The 13,671-nt window shown below is 44.8% G+C and overlaps 18 non-coding genes across 18 annotated transcripts; 15 read left to right on the top strand and 3 right to left on the bottom strand.

The window, feature by feature from the left end:
• The first annotated feature begins 64 nt into the window (after positions 1-64).
• Positions 65-138, top strand: trnat-agu. Its single transcript has one exon. It is a non-coding gene; the product is annotated as a tRNA-Thr (tRNA).
• Positions 139-250: 112 nt separating this feature from the next.
• Positions 251-324, top strand: trnat-ugu. Its single transcript has one exon. It is a non-coding gene; the product is annotated as a tRNA-Thr (tRNA).
• A 492-nt stretch (positions 325-816) lies between these two features.
• Positions 817-890, top strand: trnat-agu. The gene has a single exon. It is a non-coding gene; the product is annotated as a tRNA-Thr (tRNA).
• Positions 891-1,198: 308 nt separating this feature from the next.
• Positions 1,199-1,272, top strand: trnat-ugu. The gene has a single exon. It is a non-coding gene; the product is annotated as a tRNA-Thr (tRNA).
• A 117-nt stretch (positions 1,273-1,389) lies between these two features.
• Positions 1,390-1,463, top strand: trnat-agu. The gene has a single exon. It is a non-coding gene; the product is annotated as a tRNA-Thr (tRNA).
• A 302-nt stretch (positions 1,464-1,765) lies between these two features.
• On the top strand, positions 1,766-1,839 carry trnat-agu. The gene has a single exon. It is a non-coding gene; the product is annotated as a tRNA-Thr (tRNA).
• Positions 1,840-1,951: 112 nt separating this feature from the next.
• trnat-agu lies at positions 1,952-2,025 on the top strand. The gene has a single exon. It is a non-coding gene; the product is annotated as a tRNA-Thr (tRNA).
• A 119-nt stretch (positions 2,026-2,144) lies between these two features.
• trnat-agu lies at positions 2,145-2,218 on the top strand. Its single transcript has one exon. It is a non-coding gene; the product is annotated as a tRNA-Thr (tRNA).
• A 679-nt stretch (positions 2,219-2,897) lies between these two features.
• On the top strand, positions 2,898-2,971 carry trnat-agu. The gene has a single exon. It is a non-coding gene; the product is annotated as a tRNA-Thr (tRNA).
• Positions 2,972-3,090: 119 nt separating this feature from the next.
• trnat-agu lies at positions 3,091-3,164 on the top strand. Its single transcript has one exon. It is a non-coding gene; the product is annotated as a tRNA-Thr (tRNA).
• Positions 3,165-4,492: 1,328 nt separating this feature from the next.
• Positions 4,493-4,566, top strand: trnat-agu. Its single transcript has one exon. It is a non-coding gene; the product is annotated as a tRNA-Thr (tRNA).
• A 119-nt stretch (positions 4,567-4,685) lies between these two features.
• On the top strand, positions 4,686-4,759 carry trnat-agu. Its single transcript has one exon. It is a non-coding gene; the product is annotated as a tRNA-Thr (tRNA).
• A 4,596-nt stretch (positions 4,760-9,355) lies between these two features.
• Positions 9,356-9,429, bottom strand: trnat-ugu. Its single transcript has one exon. It is a non-coding gene; the product is annotated as a tRNA-Thr (tRNA).
• A 308-nt stretch (positions 9,430-9,737) lies between these two features.
• On the bottom strand, positions 9,738-9,811 carry trnat-ugu. Its single transcript has one exon. It is a non-coding gene; the product is annotated as a tRNA-Thr (tRNA).
• A 112-nt stretch (positions 9,812-9,923) lies between these two features.
• On the bottom strand, positions 9,924-9,997 carry trnat-agu. The gene has a single exon. It is a non-coding gene; the product is annotated as a tRNA-Asn (tRNA).
• Positions 9,998-10,163: 166 nt separating this feature from the next.
• trnat-agu lies at positions 10,164-10,237 on the top strand. The gene has a single exon. It is a non-coding gene; the product is annotated as a tRNA-Thr (tRNA).
• Positions 10,238-11,583: 1,346 nt separating this feature from the next.
• On the top strand, positions 11,584-11,657 carry trnat-ugu. Its single transcript has one exon. It is a non-coding gene; the product is annotated as a tRNA-Thr (tRNA).
• Positions 11,658-12,831: 1,174 nt separating this feature from the next.
• trnat-agu lies at positions 12,832-12,905 on the top strand. The gene has a single exon. It is a non-coding gene; the product is annotated as a tRNA-Thr (tRNA).
• Positions 12,906-13,671: the final 766 nt, after the last annotated feature.

Genomic DNA, 13,671 nt, shown 5'->3' with positions numbered 1-13,671 from the left:
GGTTCTCTGTATGTTGGAGGACGATAAAACATGTGCGTTGGGTTGACCACCACCATCAACGGTTGGCGCTGTGGCTTAGTTGGTTAAAGCGCCTGTCTAGTAAACAGGAGATCCTGAGTTCAACTCTCAGCAGTGCCTGCCTTCTTCCTCTAAAGAATGGCTAGAACATGTCTTTGACTCTCTTGCCCATGTTGGTTCTCTGTACTTTGGAGGAAGAAAAAACGTTTGGGTTCACAACCACCCAACAGTTGGCGCTGTGGCTTAGTTGGTTAAAGCGCCTGTCTTGTAAACAGGAGATCCTGAGTTCAACCCTCAGCAGTGCCTGCCTTCTTCCTCTAAAGAATGGCTTGAGCGTGTCTTTGACGCTCTTGACCATGTTGGTTTTCTGTACGTTGGAGGAAGATAAAATGTGTGCGTTGGGTTCAATGCCCCAAACGGTTGGCGCTGTGGCTTAGTTTGTTAAAGTGCCTATCTAGTAAACAGGAGATCCTGAGTTCAACTTTCAGCCGTGCCTGCCTTCCTTCTCTAAAGAATGGCTAGAGCGTGTCTTTGACGCTCTTGCACATGTAGGTTCTCTGTACGTTGGAGGACGATAAAACATGTGCTTTGGATTCACAACCACCCAACAGTTGGCGCTTAGTTGGTTAAAACTCCTGTCTTGTAAACAGGAGATCCTGAGTTTAACTCTCAGCAGTGCCTGCCTTCTTCCTCTAAAGAATGGCTTGAGCGTGTCTTTGATGCTCTTACCCATGTTGGTTCTCTGAACGTTGGAGAAAGATAAAACATGTGTGTTGGGTTCACTGCTCTCCAACAGTTGGCGCTGTGGCTTAGTTGGTTAAAGCGCCTGTCTAGTAAACAGGAGATCCTGAGTTCAACTCTCAGCAGTGCCTGTCTTTTTCCTCTAAAGAATGGCTTGAGCGTGTCTTTGACGCTCTTGCACATGTAGGTTCTCTGTACGTTGGAGAACGATAAAACATGTGCTTTGGGTTCGCAACCACCCAAGAGTTGGCGCTGTGGCTTAGTTGGTTAAAGCGCCTGTCTAGTAAACAGGATATCCTGAGTTCAACTCTCAGCAGTGCCTGCCTTCTTCCTCTAAAGAATGGCTTGAGCGTGTCTTTGATGCTCTTACCCATGTTGGTTCTCTGTATGTTGGAGAAAGATAAAACATGTGTGTTGGGTTCACTGCTCTCCAACAGTTGGCGCTGTGGTTTAGTTGGTTAAAGCGCCTGTCTTGTAAACAGGAGATCCTGAGTTCAACTCTCAGCAGTGCCTGTCTTTTTCCTCTAAAGAATGGCTTGAGCGTGTCTTTGACGCTCTTGCACATGTAGGTTCTCTGTACGTTGGAGAACGATAAAACATGTGCTTTGGGTTCACAACCACCCAAGAGTTGGCGCTGTGGCTTAGTTGGTTAAAGCGCCTGTCTAGTAAACAGGAGATCCTGAGTTCAACTCTCAGCAGTGCCTGCCTTCTTCCTCTAAAGAATGGCTAGAACATGTCTTTGACTCTCTTGCCCATGTTCGTTCTCTGTACGTTGGAGGAAGATAAAACGTGTGCGTTAGGTTCACTGCCCCAAACAGTTGGCGCTGTAGCTTAGTTGGTTAAAGTGCCCATCTAGGAGATCTTGAGTTCAACTTTCAGCCGTGCCTGCCTTCTTCCTCTAAAGAATGGCTAGAGCATGTCTTTGACTCTGTTGCCCATGTTGGTTCTCTGTACGTTGGAGGAAGATAAAACATGTGCGTTGGGTTGACCACCACCATCAACGGTTGGCGCTGTGGCTTAGTTGGTTAAAGCGCCTGTCTAGTAAACAGGAGATCCTGAGTTCAACTCTCAGCAGTGCCTGCCGTCTTCCTCTAAAGAATGGCTTGAGCGTGTCTTTGACTCTCTTGCCCATGTTGGTTCTCTGTACATTGGAGGAAGAAAAAACGTTTGGGTTCACAACCACCCAACAGTTGGCGCTGTGGCTTAGTTGGTTAAAGCGCCTGTCTAGTAAACAGGAGATCCTGAGTTCAACTCTCAGCAGTGCCTGTCTTTTTCCTCTAAAGAATGGCTTGAGCGTGTCTTTGATGCTCTTGCCCATGTAGGTTCTCTGTATGTTGGAGGACGATAAAACATGTGCGTTGGGTTGACCACCACCATCAACGGTTGGCGCTGTGGCTTAGTTGGTTAAAGCGCCTGTCTAGTAAACAGGAGATCCTGAGTTCAACTCTCAGCAGTGCCTGCCTTCTTCCTCTAAAGAATGGCTAGAACATGTCTTTGACTCTCTTGCCCATGTTGGTTCTCTGTACTTTGGAGGAAGAAAAAACGTTTGGGTTCACAACCACCCAACAGTTGGCGCTGTGGCTTAGTTGGTTATAACGCCTGTCCTGTAAACAGAAGATCCTGAGTTCAACTCTCAGCGGTGCCTGCCTTCCTCCTCTAAAGAATGGCTTGAGCGTGTCTTTGATGCTCTTACCCATGTTGGTTCTCTGTACGTTGGAGAAAGATAAAACATGTGTGTTGGGTTCACTGCTCTCCAACAGTTGGCGCTGTGGCTTAGTTGGTTAAAGCGCCTATCTAGTAAACAGGAGATCCTGAGTTCAACTTTCAGCCGTGCCTGCCTTCCTTCTCTAAAGAATGGCTAGAGCGTGTCTTTGACGCTCTTGCACATGTAGGTTCTCTGTACGTTGGAGGACGATAAAACATGTGCTTTGGATTCACAACCACCCAACAGTTGGCGCTTAGTTGGTTAAAACTCCTGTCTTGTAAACAGGAGATCCTGAGTTCAACTCTCAGCAGTGCCTGCCTTCTTCCTCTAAAGAATGGCTTGAGCGTGGCTTTGACGATCTTGCCAATGTTGGTTCTCTGTACGTTGGAGAAAAATAAAACATGTGTGTTGGGTTCACTGCTCTCCAACAGTTGGCGCTGTGGCTTAGTTGGTTAAAGCGCCTGTCTAGTAAACAGGAGATCCTGAGTTCAACTCTCAGCAGTGCCTGTCTTTTTCCTCTAAAGAATGGCTTGAGCGTGTCTTTGATGCTCTTGCCCATGTAGGTTCTCTGTATGTTGGAGGACGATAAAACATGTGCGTTGGGTTCACCACCACCATCAACGGTTGGCGCTGTGGCTTAGTTGGTTAAAGCGCCTGTCTAGTAAACAGGAGATCCTGAGTTCAACTCTCAGCAGTGCCTGCCTTCTTCCTCTAAAGAATGGCTTGAGCGTGTCTTTGACGCTCTTGCCCATGTTGGTTCTCTGTACGTTGGAGGAAGATAAAATGTGTGCGTTGGGTTCAATGCCCCAAACGGTTGGCGCTGTGGCTTAGTTTGTTAAAGTGCCTATCTAGTAAACAGGAGATCCTGAGTTCAACTTTCAGCAGTGCCTGCCTTCCTTCTCTAAAGAATGGCTAGAGCATGTCTTTGACGCTCTTACCCATATCACAAGAAAAGAGGAGAGCACCTTCATGCAGATGAACTGCTTCAGCCTTTATTCAAACCACAGCACACAACATGTTTCGGGCTGTATCAAGCCCTTTCTCAAGTTTAACTAGTTAACAACAGAGTGAACATTTGAACCCATAGCCCCACCTCCTAAGCACTAATTAGTGCTTGCAAATATCCAGCCAAATTACTTTAGATCACCATATATTTTCTTTTACAAAATATTTATAGAAAAATTAGAAAAATACTGTATAGAAAATCCTTAGATGATCCATCCTTTGTGCACAGGAAACTGTGAAAAAATATTAAAATCAGAAAATCACCAATTAAACATACATCTACCAGGGTGCTCGGGACTGCACATCACCATGCCTACCAAATAAGCACCATGTATAACTAATAGCACGATAAAAACTATTATAAAAACAATCTTACCCTTAATTTTATGTAGCTACCATTTCTGGTAAATAAGATTTTCAAAGCCTGCAAAAAGATAACACATATATAGAACCATCAGTGTATAGATAAGCTAAAGAATTTCATAGAAAAGGTTTTAAACTCCCAGCGTCATTAAGCCCATCTGGCACCAATGTATTGAGTTTCTTTATCCATTTACCTTCACACTTTAAGAGCTCTTTCTTTCGATCGCTACCCCTCAATTTTAAAGTCACCTCATCTAAAACACACCATCTAAGTTGTGCTACATTATGCTTATGTTCCATAAAGTGTCTAGATACTTGTGTGTCAGTTTGTGTATTTGCTTTAAAGTTCCTAATATTCCCTTTATGCTCTTGAATTCTTAATTTTACCTCATAGCCTAAGCCACACGGGCATTTCAATAGGTAGACCACATATGAGGAATTACACGTTGCATAGATTTTTTTTTTAAAGGGATCTCGTACCCTTTTGTTGGATGATGTATAACTTTACCTCTCATTATTGAGGAGCAGCAGTTACAATTTAGACAGGAGAAAGTACCTATTTTGGGCATACTTTTAAATCTTGGTCTCTCTAGTCTAGTGTCAGAAGGACATAAAATGTCTTTTATTGTATTGTGTTGGGTTCACTGCTCTCCAACAGTTGGCGCTGTGGCTTAGTTGGTTAAAGCGCCTGTCTAGTAAACAGGAGATCCTGAGTTCAACTCTCAGCAGTGCCTGTCTTTTTCCTCTAAAGAATGGCTTGAGCGTGTCTTTGATGCTCTTGCCCATGTAGGTTCTCTGTATGTTGGAGGACGATAAAACATGTGCGTTGGGTTCACCACCACCATCAACGGTTGGCGCTGTGGCTTAGTTGGTTAAAGCGCCTGTCTAGTAAACAGGAGATCCTGAGTTCGACTCTCAGCAGTGCCTGCCTTCCTCCTCTAAAGAATGGCTTGAGCGTGTCTTTGACGCTCTTGCCCATGTTGGTTCTCTGTACGTTGGAGGAAGATAAAACGTGTGCGTTGGGTTCAATGCCCCAAACGGTTGGCGCTGTGGCTTAGTTTGTTAAAGTGCCTATCTAGTAAACAGGGATCTCGTACCCTTTTAAATCTTGGTCTCTCTAGTCTAGTGTCAGAAGGACATAAAATGTCTTTTATTGTAGAACCCCGTTTATAACAGAACAGGGGAGTATCTTGAAACAATTTACCAAAGTGTTTGTCATTTTGTATCAAAGGCCAGTACTTATGGATCACACTCTGTACCTTACTGCTATGTTGGTTAAAAGTAGAAACAAAAGTTATTCTCTGATTATTTTGCCTCTTATTTTTACTACATAACAAATCATTTCTATCCGATTTATCTACTTCATTGATTGCAGTCTGTATTTTGCATCTCTTATACCCTCTTTCAGCAAATCTCTCTACAAGCCCAGTTTTTATTCCTCATATTTCTCTGGACGGGAAGAGATCCTTTTTACACGCATAAACTGCCCTTTAGGTATTGCGCGCATTACTTTTGGATTATGATAACTTTTAGCATGAAACAAATGGTTTCTATCCACTGTTTTTCTATACAGGTCTGTCTGCAATATGCCATTGTGCAAGGATATCTTCACATCCAAGAAATTTAATTCTGACCTAGACCACTCGTACGTGAATTTAATAGTATTATGGCTTCCATTAGCCTCACTCATCATTTCATGCAGCATCTCTAGCGAACCTTTCCAAAGCAAAAGAATATCATCCACATACCTAAAATATGCGTGTATAAAGTGACAAAAAGGTGCTTTTTCCAAAAAGAATACTTTTTCTAAATGGTTGACAAAAATATTAGCAAAAGACGGCGCGACCGTCGCCCCCATTGACGTACCTTGTGTCTGCCAATAATAGGCACCTTCAAAGTTAAGGCTGATGCCACACGTGGCGTTTTTACGCTGCGTATTTTCTAATTCTCTCGGCGGCTGAAAAACGCCTGATATCATCATCCATAGAAATAACTTGAAAAGACGCGAAGCAAACCACACAAAGCGTAAATACGCTAGAAAACGCCTTAGCACGGATTTTTCAAGCGTAGGCTGAAATACGCCAGTACTTGCAAAGCAAGCTATTCCTATGTATACGCAAAGGCAGCTGCCAGACCTAGCAGAAATACGCAGCGTTTTTTGCTATTTCACACAATTAGCACCATGGCAACGGGATTTGCTTACGTCACCAGTTCTAGGCTGAAAAACGCCATGTGTGGCTTGTGCGGCGTTTTTAGGCTGAGAAAAAACGCAGCGTAAAAACGCCACGTGTGGCATCAGCCTTAAGTAATTCCTAGTTAAGACCATGTTAAGACAATCAAGTATAAAGTAGATTTTTTGATTGGCCAGATTGGTTTCAAGTAATGTTTCCTCTATATATACCATACCTTCTTCATGGGGGATAGAAGTATAGAGGCTTTGAATATCTATCCCACACAGAATCAAATCTGGCGGTACTGGTCCCATCTGCTGTAATCTGACTAACAGGTCTGTTGTGTCCTTCAAGCATATATTGACTTTTTGTACTTCCTTCTGTAAATAAAAATCAACATATTTTGATAAAGGTTCCAAAACAGACCCTATGCCAGAGACTATCGGCCTCCCAGGGGGGTTTTCCAAAGTTTTATGTATTTTTGGTAAAAAATATAGAACAGGGACCCGTGGATGTGTAGTCGTAAGGAATTCCCTCTCAACATTATCAATTATGGCATTCAACCACGCTTCATTAACCATCATATCAACCTCTTTTTTGATTTTACCTGTAGGGTCATTGGCTATAAGGGCATAATGTCCTGGTATATTTAGTTGTCTAAGGGCCTCCATCACATATTGGCTCCTATCAAGTACAACTATACCTCCCCCCTTATCTGCCTTACGAATAATGATATCACTGTTATTTTTTTATGTATGCAGAGCTTGTCTCTCACTTAACGTTAAATTCTTTTGGTGCCTTACCAACTTATTACTATCTAGTTTTCTTATTTCAGCAATAACAATTTTTTCAAAAGCATCAACAGAATCATTTTGTAAATCAGGTTGGGGTTGTTCCCTCTGGAAAAGAGGCGCTTGCGAGGGGACATGATTACTCTGTACAAGTACATTAGAGGGGGATGTTCTTTTTTCCCATAAAAACAATCAACGCACCAGAGGTCCCCCCTTTAGATTAGAGGAAAGGAGTTTCCATTTGAAGCAGCGTAGGTGGTTTTTCACAGTGAGGGCAGTGAGGTTGGGGAATGCCCTGCCGGGGGATGTTGGGTAGGGGGTTCCTCACGGTGAGGGCAGTGAGGGGGTTGGGGAATGCCCTGCCGGGGGATGTTGGGTAGGGGGTTCCTCACGGTGAGGGCAGTGAGGGGGTTGGGGAATGCCCTGCCGGGGGATGTTGGGTAGGGGGTTCCTCACGGTGAGGGCAGTGAGGGGGTTGGGGAATGCCCTGCCGGGGGATGTTGGGTAGGGGGTTCCTCACGGTGAGGGCAGTGAGGTTGGGGAATGCCCTTCCTAGTGATGGGGTAATGGCAGATTCTGTTAATGCCTATAAGAGGGGCCTGGATGAGTTCTTGATCAATCAGAATATCCAAGGCTATTGTGATACTAATACCTACAGTTAGTACTAGTGGGTGTATATATAGTGTATGTATGTGAGTGTATAGATTGGTAGGTGTGGGTTAGGTGTGCTGGGTTTACTTGGATGGGTTGAACTTGATGGACACTGGTCTTTTTTCAACCCTATGTAACTATGTAACTATGTAACTGTGCTAGGTTTCTTAAACATACTTGTCAAACTAGCATCACTTTTACCCAATAGCTGAGTATTTACCTGTTTAGACGTGCTTGTTGAACTAGCACTCACATCATTAGAATGACACATTTTTAACTTAAGTTTCCGTATAAATTTTAGAAAGTCAATTTCCAAGTCCTCTATACTTGTAAGGTATGTGGGAACAAAACCTAACCCTTTATTTAATAAGGACAGTTCAGCTGCTGAAAGTTCATAGGAAGAGATGTTAATAACCAAATTTTCTACCTCTGCTGATGTCTGTTTCTCCTGGGGTACTGTTCTCTCCCGATCGGTAGCCTGGGATTGATACGCTGTTTTGGCCTTACCACGCCTTCGTCCTTGATGCGTGCGGTGCCTAAAAAAGGTGCCCTCTGTGGAATACCAGATGACTCTTCCTCGCTGCTTGTTGGAACTGCAAGGCTGTGTCTCTCATTCCGGTTTCTCCAATGGCGCCGGCGGTTTCCCACACCGATCCTCGGGGATCTTTGGTGGTCTTTGCGCCAGGTGTACACCCTCTCTTTGGCATAATCCTCTGAGTCACGCTCAAACTTCGTCAGTTTACGTGTAAGGATGCTTTGTCGCAATTTATCAAGCGCATCCTTTTGCCGGGCATATATACGCTCTGCTTCTTCCATCCCCACATTCAAGGTAATCTCCGATTTTATCTGTGCAATCTGTCCTTTCAACTCCATTAATTTAACATGCAGCCTATCAATCATTAGAATCATCAAATCTAGGCTGCATTTATTAGTTATCTCATGCCAACGTTGCATAAAGACCGCATCATCTGTGCATAAATTAGGGGTGAGATCCAATCTTAAACCTCTTGGAATTTGTTTTGCTTTAACATATCGAATCAAAGTGCTTTGATGCAATGACAGACTCACTTCTTTTTTCTGCAAATACAATAAATCTTTAGCAGGGTCTTTAAACAAACAAAGTTCCTTATTACCTTCTAGGCTTTGTTCCGCCTCATATAGGATGCGTTGAATTTCACTATCCAAATACACAAAAGTATTGCTGCAAGGGTCTTGTTCACTATTAGTGGTCATTTTGGTATAACTCACCAACAAGCGTGGCGGCGTTCACACACGGTAATGGAGTCCAGAAAATTGAATATATAAACGCTCAGCCTTACTGCTCACACGGCACGATGCGTCAATCCCCAATAGCCCACCGCTTGGCTTTTTTGGAATATCACAAGAAAAGAGGAGAGCACCTTCATGCAGATGAACTGCTTCAGCCTTTATTCAAACCACAGCACACAACATGTTTCGGGCTGTATCAAGCCCTTTCTCAAGTGTAACTAGTTAGTGCACTAATTAGTGCTTAGGAGGTGGGGCTATGGGTTCAAATGTTCACTCTGTTGTTAACTAGTTACACTTGAGAAAGGGCTTGATACAGCCCGAAACATGTTGTGTGCTGTGGTTTGAATAAAGGCTGAAGCAGTTCATCTGCATGAAGGTGCTCTCCTCTTTTCTTGTGATATGGGTAAGAGCGTCAAAGACATGCTCTAGCCATTCTTTAGAGGAGGAAGGCAGGCACTGCTGAAAGTTGAACTCAGGATCTCCTGTTTATTAGATAGGCACTTTAACAAACTAATCCACAGCGCCAACCGTTTGGGGCATTGAACCCAACGCACACGTTTTATCTTCCTCCAACGTACAGAGAACCAACATGGGTAAGAGCGTCAAAGAAACGCTCAAGCCATTCTTTAGAGGAAGAAGGCAGGCACCGCTGAGAGTTGAACTCAGGATCTCCTGTTTACAAGACAGGCGCTTTAACCAACTAAGCCACAGCGCCAACTGTTGGAGAGCAGTGAACCCAACACACATGTTTTATCTTTCTCCAACGTACAGAGAACCAACATGGGCAAGAGCATCAAAGACACGGTCAAGCCATTCTTTAGAGGAAGAAAGCAGGCACTGCTGAGAGTTGAACTCAGGATCTCCTGTTTACAAGACAGGCGCTTTAACCAACTAATCCACAGCGCCAACTGTTGGAGAGCAGTGAACCCAACACACATGTTTTATCTTTCTCCAACGTACAGAGAACCAACATGGGTAAGAGCATCAAAGACACGCTCAAGCCATTCTTTAGAGGAAGAAGGCAGGCACTGCTGAGAGTTGAACTCAGGATCTCCTGTTTACAAGACAGGCGCTTTAACCAACTAAGCCACAGCGCCAACTGTTGGGGGGTTGTGAACCCAAAAGTTTTTTCTTCCTCCAATGTACAGAGAACCAACATGGGCAAGAGAGTCAAAGACATGTTCTAGCCATTCTTTAGAGGAAGAAGGCAGGCACTGCTGAGAGTTGAACTCAGGATCTCCTGTTTAATAGACAGGCGCTTTAACCAACTAAGCCACAGCGCCAACCGTTGATAGCGGTGGGCTATTGGGGATTGACGCATCGTGCCGTGTGAGCAGTAAGGCTGAGCGTTTATATATTCAATTTTCTGGACGCTCTTACCCATGTTGGTTCTCTGTACGTTGGAGAAAGATAAAACATGTGCATTGGGTTCACTGCTCTCCAACATTTGGCGCTGTGGCTTAGTTGGTTAAAGCGCCTGTCTAGTAAACAGGAGATCCTGAGTTCAACTCTCAGCAGTGCCTGTCTTCTTCCTCAAAAGTAGTGCTGTCCAACTTCTGTTGTACCGAGGGCCGGAATTTTTCCGACCTACGTGGTGGAGGGCCGATAATGGAAGCCAGTTTTGACCACTCCCCTTTTTAAAACCGCACCCACTTGAAACCACACCCATGTTATCACATGACCATACCCATTTTAATGGTTGTAGTACAGCAAAAACCTGCCATACTCTGCCTGCCCTACTCTGCCTGTGTGTGTGCCATACTCTGCCTGCCCTACCCTGCCTGCGTGCCATACTTTCATTGTGTGTGCCATTCTTGGCTGGTTTGTGCCATGCTTGGCCTGTGTGTGCCATACTCTGCCTGCCCTACTCTGCCTGTGTGTGCCATACTCTGCCTTCCCTTCCAAGCCTGCATGTGCCATACTTTCACTGTGTGTGCCATTCTTGGCTGGTTTGTGCCAAACTTGGCCTGTGTGTGCCCTACTCTGCCTGCCCTACTCTGCCTGTGTGTGCCATACTCTGCCTGCCCTACTCTGCCTGTGTGTGCCATACTCTGCCTTCCCTTCCAAGCCTGCGTGTGCCATACTTTCACTGTGTGTGCCATTCTTGGCTGGTTTGTGCCAAACTTGGCCTGTGTGTGCCATACTCTGCCTGCCCTACTCTGCCTGTGTGTGCCATACTCTGCCTTCCCTACCCTGCCTGTGTGTGCCATACTCTGCTTGCCCTATGCTCACACACAGGCAGCCTACAGTGACACAATGCTGGCACTGCTCCTACAGTCTGCACAATAACTATATATTAAAAAACTTTTTAATTGCAGTACCACCTCAGTATATGTTCTTTTTGTAGTGTGCAGGGATTATTTGTGGGTTTCTACTGCTCCTGAGGTGTGAACAGGGGAACAATGTGGGTGATTACAGCCTGAGCCTGAGGTGTGAACACTGCAGGGGGTTAACAATGCAGAGATTAATAGGCATGAACAACACAGGGGATTACATATTTAAACAATACAGAGGGATTACAGCCTGAATCTGAGGTGAGAACCCGCAGGCCGCCAGTTGGACAGCACTGCTCTAAAGAATGGCTTGAGCGTGTCTTTGACGCTCTTGCCCATGTTGGTTCTCTGTACATTGGAGGAAGATAAAACATGTGCGTTGGGTCCATGGCCCCCCCAAAAGTTGGTGCTGTGGCTTAGTTGGTTAAAGCGTCTGTTTTGTAAACAGGAGATCCTGAGTTCAACTCTCAGCAGTGCCTGCCTTCTTCCTCTAAAGAATGGCTTGAGCGTGTCTTTGATGCTCTTGCCCATGTTTGTTCTCTTTACGTTGGAGAAAGATAAAACATGTGCTTTGGGTTCACAAACACCCAACAGTTGGCGCTGTGGCTTAGTTGGTTAAAGCGCCTGTCTTGTAAACAGGAGATCCTGAGTTCGACTCTCAGCAATGCCTGCCTTCTTCCTCTAAAGAATGGCTTGAGCGTGTCTTTGATGCTCTAGCCTGTGTTGGTTTTCTGTACGTTGGAGAAAGATAAAACATGTACGTTGGGTCCATTGCCCCGAACGGTAGGCGCTGTGGCTTAGTTGTTAAAGCGCTTGTCTTGTAAAAAAGAGATCCCGAGTTCAACTCTCAGCAGTGCCTGCCTTCTTCCTCTAAAGAATGCCTAGAGCGTGTCTTTGACGCTCTTCCCCATGTTTGTTCTCTGTACGCTGGAGTAAGATAAAACATGTGCGTTGGGTTCCCTGCCCCAAACAGTTGGCGCTGTGGCTTAGTTGGTTAAAGCGCCTGTCTAGTAAACAGGAGATTCTGAGTTCGACTCTCAGCAGTGCCTGCCTTCTTCCTCTAAAGAATGGCTTGAGCGTGTCTTTGATGCTCTTACCCATGTTGGTTCTCTGTACGTTGGAGAAAGATAAAACATGTCCGTTGGGTTCACTGCCCCAAACCGTTGGTGCTGTTGGTTAAAGCGCCTGTCTTTTAACAGGAGATCCTGTTTTTGACTCTCAGCAGTGCCTGCCTTCTTCCTTTAGGTCTGTTCTCTGTAGGTATCTGCCCGTTAAAGCATGGTTCCTCTGAAAACTCCCAGCCTATTTTACATGCAGATGTCAGTCTCCTGGCAAGTGTATGCCTACCAACCAAGCAACGGCCGCTTCCTATCAAAGTGTGGAACTGTGTCTTGGGCCAATTAGACACATCTTTTCATGCTTAGCCCGAATAATGTTCCTGTCAAGGCAGGAAGATTGCAAAGTAGCTCGTCTTACTGAGCTTCAAGCTGCAGACTGGGGACGAAAGGTATTGGTGGTTGGAGGTAAAACGTGTGCGTTGGGGGGAAATTCCTTGGTTATAAAGGATGTGTTCAGGTTGTTGATTTGGTTTTGCTAATGAGCACTGCTCACGCCTGCCAAGGAGCAAGGCTCACACCTCAATCAACACTTTGTCATGAGTTTTAATGCAGAGCTGACAAATATGTTTCAATCAAGGCCTTCTTCTTCTTCTTAATTATCCACCTGTCTAACAGATATCTCGAGAGTTTAACAGCAAGTAATACTTGCCCAATAATCCTGATCTTGGTGCAATCTTCTGCATGTGCCCATTTTTCATTTTTATGCCCTTGATAGAGGCAGTAGGTGGCACTGTGGCTTAGTTGGTTAAAGCGCCTGTCTAGTAAACAGGAGATCCTGAGTTCAACTCTCAGCAGTGCCGTAATCCGCAATACATGTTACACACCCCATGCTACATAGGCTGACCTAACAGTGTTGTATAATGTGCCGTTAGCATTGCTGAGAAGAACTTAGCCAAGGGGCTGATATCCCGTTCATGTACTGACAACTTTTCATGGATTTACAAGCTCTCATGTAATGCGAGGTGGCCGAGTGGTTAATCCATTGTGCTCTGCATGTGTGGGTTCCTATCCCATCCTCATTGGATGTTCTCATTAAATGAACAGTTATTGCCTGCTAAATGAAATAGTTAGTCAGGCGTCTCAAGCTCTGTGTAAATACCTGTAGCAAAACTGCTGCTTTAGTCTTAACCATAGGATCTGGAACATGCAAACATGGGAGTTAGGGAGGCCAGTTAGTAGCAGGTTACAGTAGTCTAGTTGGGATAGGATATCGGCATCTTAGCTGTTGCAGGTGAAAGAAAGGGACGGATTATGGCAAAATTGCATAAGAAAAAGTAACAGGTTTTGATAGTGATGTTAATATGGAGGAAGAGGAGTGAAAGATCCCCCCCAAACAATGTACCAAGTTGAAAGGGTTAATGAGTGTGACATCAATATAATAAAGGGTTTGAGGTGGCCTTGGTTCATCCAATTGGAGATAGCTAGGAGGCAGTTAGAGATTGCTAGGAGGCAGTTGAAGATAGATAGGGGGCAGTTAGAGATAGCTAGGGGGCAGTTAGAGATAGCTAGGGGGCAGTTAGAGATAGCTGGGGCAGTTGGAGATAGCTAGGGGGCAGTTAGAGATAG

Source organism: Xenopus tropicalis, chromosome 3 (assembly GCF_000004195.4).
Source record: "Xenopus tropicalis strain Nigerian chromosome 3, UCB_Xtro_10.0, whole genome shotgun sequence".
Taxonomy (NCBI): domain Eukaryota; kingdom Metazoa; phylum Chordata; class Amphibia; order Anura; family Pipidae; genus Xenopus; species Xenopus tropicalis.
This window is presented reverse-complemented; position numbering and strand designations above follow the sequence as displayed.